General features: G+C 35.8%; 1 long non-coding RNA gene across 1 annotated transcript; it reads left to right on the forward strand.

Annotated features, from left to right (window-relative positions):
- Positions 1 to 2,707: 2,707 nt before the first annotated feature.
- LOC121872088 lies at positions 2,708 to 4,849 on the forward strand. Its single transcript, XR_006090022.1, has 3 exons — positions 2,708 to 2,944; positions 3,932 to 4,099; positions 4,669 to 4,849. It is a non-coding gene; the product is annotated as an uncharacterized LOC121872088 (long non-coding RNA).
- The last annotated feature ends 1,771 nt before the right edge of the window (positions 4,850 to 6,620 follow it).

Genomic DNA, 6,620 nt, shown 5'->3' on the forward strand with positions numbered 1-6,620 from the left:
TGCTTGTCTATACAGAGTACAACATTTAACCCTTCAATATATATGAACAGTAAATAAGTGTTGCTTTCATATTCTTATGTAAAGTAATGACGATATGTTTTCACGTGTGCGCACTTACATACTCGATCTCTCTTTTCTTTACCGTTATCGTTAGCTACTTCTATTGTTCCATTAAATAACATTACTTAAAACAACCATATTAGTTTTACTACAGCTACAACCAAGGTCTTATTTTCTTCAGTTTTATATGTAGAACCAGTCAGTCACTGGTTTTGTAATCAACGAAAACAATGCTGTGTCATTTCCTCGTGTGTTTTAATATTCTACGTATTATTAATGAATTGTATTGCTCATTTTGCACACAAACATTAATTCAATAAAAAAGACATTCAGTAATAAACAATAATGAATCTTTTGTACATAAGAGAAATGACGCCGTTTTCACGATTATGCACGTCGTCTGCACGTTGGCGGGCCGTTCAAACCCGTCGAAATTCAAGTTTCCGCCGTCAAAATTTTTTTATATTTATTTTTTTGTGTGTTCCAATAAAATACGTTAAGAATTAAAAACTCGCGAAATTTGAGAAGCTACTATACGACATTTAACCCTTCAATATGTCTTCAAAGAGACCCTGATGCAGAGAAAGTGGAGCTAGTGCTTCCAAGCATAAGCACAAGTCACTATCTATCCAGGAAAAGGGTGAATTTCCATGGTCCCGCACCGGTCAGGTCCCGAGGTTGCCGGACTAGAGAGGTACAACCTGTAATAGTATTTATTAAGTGGTGATAAATACACTGCAATAGTATTTATTTAGTTATGATAAATATACAACTGTACTAATTTACTAAGTGTTGAAGACAGACATTGTGGTAAGCCAATCAGTTGTGTGCTCTTTGTAAACAAATGAGTATGAACTGAGTCATGGTGTTCAGTGTGGGATTCTTTTTTCAGGAAAGTTGATTCTTTTAGGATAATATTTTATCAACCTGGCACCAAATGATCCTGAATTATATGAGAATTGTGGTGGAATTGCATAAAGAAGTGTTAAGGAAGCTTGTGGGAGTTAGGGGGAGGGAGCAACCCACCCATGCTACCCCCCTACCCCTTTGCCAGCTGCTCCCAGATAAACATTCGTCTTCCACATACAGTAAACTCCTACACTTATATGTTCTTATTTTTATCTTTAAGTACTGTGCAGTATACAGTTCTTATTTTTATCTTTATAGTACCGTCCCTTATCCGAAATCCTTGGGACCAGATGCATTTCGGTTTTTGGAATTTTTCGGTTTTCAGAATGGTTAGGTTAGGTTTTTTTTTTTTCTTTTATACAGGGATCAGCCCACCCGGGCACAGGTCACTGACCCACATTGGGGCCTGGGGGCTAAAATATAATAATAATAATAATAATAATAATTCATAGGTCTAGGTCGTGTTTCTCACTTTTGATCTTTTTTTCATTCTTGTATTTCTTTATTTTTATTATTAATATTATTATTATTATTATTATTATTATTATTTTATTATTACAGTATTATTGTTATTATTATTATTGTTATTCTTATTTTATTTTTGTGTATTTTTTATTAAAATTTTTATTTACTATGAATAATTATTATTATTACTGTATTATTATTATTATAATTATTATTACTATTACATTTTCACCCCCCAGGTCCCGATGTGGGTCAGTGACCTGTGCCCTGGTGGGCTGTTACAAAAAAAAAAAAAAAAATTGCTCCACAAAAAAACTTCCGGTTTTCAGAGCTTTTCGGATAAAGGGTTGTCAACCTGTATACAGTTCTTATTTTTATCTTTATAGTATTGTGCAGTATACAGTTCTTATTTTTATCTTTATAGTACTGTGCAGTATACAGTTTTTATTTTTATCTTTATAGTTCTGTGCAGTATACAGTTTCTCTATTCATAAGACAAATTCTGTGGTTACTTACCGGGTACATATAACACTTTATAGTAAAGAACAATCATCTTGGTGACAACAGTGGTTGACAACCACACTTGTGTCTGATTTTCAACCCAGAGAGTTCTGTTTCATATTTTTTTATTGTTGATGTAATGTATTCTTTTAATAACCTTGTTATACAAAAGACCTTAGTTGTTGAAGTGTAGTAATAACATAACATAACTTATTTTCTTTAAACAGTTCAGATAAGCAGTGTTATCTCCCCCCCTCGCCCCATATATGCGCTTATACAGTATATTTAGCGAGGTTCTACTGTATATTGAAAGTTGCAAATCAGATGAGCCTCTCACATAATAACTTCCTTGAGTATCACTTTTCCTACCTGTTAAGATTTGGGCTCACTTGGTTTAGGGCATATTAGAACTGAACTCCAATCTTAGTCATTAAGTTCTGTTAAGTTAGTTTGAGGTCTGTTGTAGATATGGCCCATTAGACCAGTCACCCTCACAGGTACACTTCGGGGACAAAACAGAAGTGGATCAGCAACCCGTGGAAGTGGAAGAGGATCACTCATAGCTGGAGGAGGAAGAATTAACACCAGAGGAAGAGGTAGAAGAGGAAGAGGCATTAATGCACGAGGAGGAAGAGGTATTAATACACGAGGAGGAAGAGGTGTTGGTACTAGAGGAGGAAGAGGCATTAGTACCAGAGGAGGAAGAGGCATTAGTACCAGAGGAGGAAGAGGCATTAGTACCAGAAGAGGAAGAGGCATTAGTACCAGAGGAGGAGGAAGAGGCATTAGTACCAGAGGAGGAGGAAGAGGCATTAATACCAGAGGAGAAAGAGGCATTAGTACCAGAGGAGGAAGAGGCATAAACTCTAGAGGAGGGAGAGGTATAAATGCTAGAGGAGGGAGAGGTATAAATGCTAGAGGAGGGAGAGGCATCAGTACTAGAGGAGGAAGAGGAAGAATTCCCAATAACCAAGGAGGTTCCTCAAGTCACCTCAACCGTGACCATCAGGTGAGCACTTCTCTTGTATTTTTGGGCTTTGTTTTTAATTGTTATTTCCTAGTTAGTGGACAAATATTTAAGTATTTCGGTTTGGCCTTGTACAGTACTGCTTAGTTCCCAACTGGTGAAATTGAAAGGAGCCTTGGGTTTCACCTTTTAAAACAGGCTGAACCTGTTTGTTTGGTTCCTGTTACAGCTTACAAAGGCAGTGTTATATCATCCAATTTGATTAAGTTTTCTTCATCAGATGAAATGATTTTGGCAACCATGTAATAAGGAATTTGAGATGTGTTAGAGTGTAATCTATCTGTGAACAGCAACTTGCTGAATCTGTATGCAATACTTGATGATTTATGTAACTTCTAAAGTAAATGAGACAATGCTATATATTTTATGATTGCAACAAAACAGTGGTTTATAGGAAGTAGTATTTTTTTTCCCTGGGTGAAGGTGAGTGGCAGTTAATGGTAGGAATTCTGCATTGCCCTACAACACTATGTATCACTTCCTTGATATCTCTATCCTGAATTTACCATTAGTTTTTATTCTAACTTCTACCAGGTAATCTCCAGATGTTCCGTATTCATCTCTCAGCTCTTGTACTCCACTCTATCCCCTGTTATGTGTCATAATTCTGTATGAAATATTTAATTCCTCAATTCATGGTAAGTTTAGATTTGTTATTTGACCATTGTGTTGTAGACAAGAGTGAATTCCTGTTCCTATTAGATACAGTGATGCTTTGGTTGTCAAATTTTCAATTGGTCTATTGGTAGTAGTTATTCTGTATAATAATGCATGGATATTTGGTTTTGTGTATTCATGTATTTTTTAGTGAAAAAGCTTAAATATTAATTTCCCAGCTCTTGCATAATGCAGGTTAGAGCAAGACTCCCAATCTGTCATTTGTTTTCATAAACTGCATAACTAGATGAGAATGCTGTAGTAGGTTATTAGGTATTAATATTTTATTTAAACCTATACTTTTGCTCACAGGAGACATACCAGCAGGTGATGGGCACAGACACTGCATTTAGACAAAAACTAGCGAGGAGAAAGATCCAGCAAGCACGCAGGACTTTAGCAGTATCACGGCAGAACACTAGGTCTCAAGCCAGAGCCAATATTGTTGATGAACGCAGAGGCATTACTGGAGGAATGAAGGTTAGTTTGAAGAAATAGCTTTAAGTGCATTGTCTTGCGCATTACTGCCTTTTCTCTGGCATCTGGAACATTTATGTCCTAAAACTGATTTTATTCAGCAAATATCAGATGATTTTATTCAACAAATAGACCCCCTTATACTCATGGGGTTAAGTAATCTCCCCATTAGTCAGAATAATTGGTGAAGAGTGGTTATAAGAGTGTGGGGTTTTTATATACATCTTTATATTCATGGTTTTTGTCATTTCTCAACATTTTCTACACTTTAATTACACCATTTTCCCCAATCATTTCCTCACTCTTGAGGTTCTGTTTGCCCTGATTCACCCCATGTACACACACTAAGAAAATTATCCACCCACACTGTGTGAAACAATATGACACCACAAGCAAAGATTTTTGACAATCCTACCTACAGTAGGTAACACAGGTCATATTGATCATTTCGAAACTCACTGTGCATTTGAAGGATGTTCTTGCATATTTAAAACAAATTTTCGTGCATTTTTAAAGTGCAGTTTATTTATGAGTTTGACTGTTAGTTTATGACTTTTTATGATCAATCCCAGCAGACCAAGGGCAACTTGGGAACACCTCTCGGAGTGCGAGTTGGGAGCGGCACTATTGTCAGGGGGCTACGTTCAGATCAGCTCTTACTTCACAAGATGCAGAACGCCCACAACACCCACACTAATACAAGTCTCAACAGAATAGAAACATTCACAGAAAAAGTTAGTACAGTATATTCTTTAATTTGTTTGTAGTGTTTAGCTTCATTTTATGCAGAAGCCATGTGTGGATGTTTGCAGAATGTAGCCACATTTTGTCTTTATTTTTTATTTTAAAAATGGATATTTGGTGTAAATACTAACACAGTACAATATTCACTTTGTATATTATGTATGCAAGTGGAGGATATGAGCAAATGTTTTAATATTTCTGCTGGTACCTTAACTCTGGACTGTCTTTTCTACACATCATAAAACACTATTACAGTGGTCCCTCGGTTAACGAACGCCTCGGTTAACGAAATTTCAGTTACCGTATATCTCGGCTTATAAGACGAAATTTGAACATTAAAAAAATCTGCCCAAAGTTAGGGGGTCGTCTTAAGCAACAAATATAAAATTCTTACATCTTAAATATTGTGGTTTACTGTGTCAGAGTGGTGATGGAAACATCGTAAGCCACTCACAAAGTCCTACCAGTAATTATTTTATACTGAAACTTACGTTTGGCAAGCTGGATTCAAATTAAGATTACCGGTATATTAAAATAATAAAAATGTATTATAAACCTGTCTAACATACCGTAAAAGAGAATTATACCCCTGTAATAAACACAGCTATCATCACACACCCCTCCCATTTGCCAGTGAGGAGACAAGAAAGGGAAAGTGACCGCGAGATTGGGCTATTTTTAGCCGTGGAGGTGGTCAGTAATGCATATCGGTATATTTACTGATAATAATACTTCTATAAATAATTAATTTAAAATTTATTTTTTTACAAGGAATATTCAGTAAATGACTGCATTAATTCTTGAAACTACTGACAGTTAAATACAGACGCTTAAGTGACGTCACTAGTGTTTACACTACACCAGCTGGTAACATTTGATGCCATTACTTGAGGTGAATTGGCCTTATTTTAAGTAACTAACCATAAATAAATACAAAAAGTAAAAAAAAGATCAAAAGTGAGAAATAATATACTGTATGTATGTTGTGTTGTCAAAGTTAGAGGAACAATTCAAACTGCAATTGTGTGTAAATGAGGCAGAAAGTCAGGTCAGTGCTGAACCTGGGACTTGGTCACAATTTTCGTGATGCTATATGGCAGCAGGGTCTACCATTAGACAACACATTATGCTTCCAATATCTTCCCAGGCGGTAGTATCTACCTGTTTGGTAGCTGCCTACTACCTACACAATTTTTAGTAATATTACTTTGATACATGATAAATTAACAATGAAAATAAACATCAAATTTAATTACCAAGACGCTTCCCATTGGCAGCTGTAAGAAGAGGGGGAGATGGGCTATTTATAGCCCGTCTTCGTGTCTAAAGTGACCAGTACCCTAATGCACCATAAATAATTCATTTAACATTTATTTTTTGTGCATATATTTTGTTGTATATATATATATATATATATATATATATATATATATATATATATATATATATATATATATATATATATATATATATATATATCACGGCCTATAAGGCGGCGGGGTGCATAAGACGCCCCCCCCAAATTTCCATTTAAAAAGTAGCTTTTGAGCTCTATTTGCTGTATAAGACCAGTACCCCAAATGTGACACTTACCCACTGACTCAGTAGTCCTTTACCAACCATCCTTGATTTTTTAAAATAAGGCCAATTCACTTCAAGTAATGTCATCAAATTATACCCGCTGGTGTAGTGTAAACACTAGTGACGTCACTGAAGCGTGGTGGGAGTGTTCCCTCGTCTCGGTGGTGTGACTATTTATACAACATGTGGTTCAACAACA

Source organism: Homarus americanus, unplaced genomic scaffold (genome assembly GCF_018991925.1).
Source record: "Homarus americanus isolate GMGI-L3 unplaced genomic scaffold, GMGI_Hamer_2.0 scaffold51476, whole genome shotgun sequence".
Lineage (NCBI taxonomy): Eukaryota > Metazoa > Arthropoda > Malacostraca > Decapoda > Nephropidae > Homarus > Homarus americanus.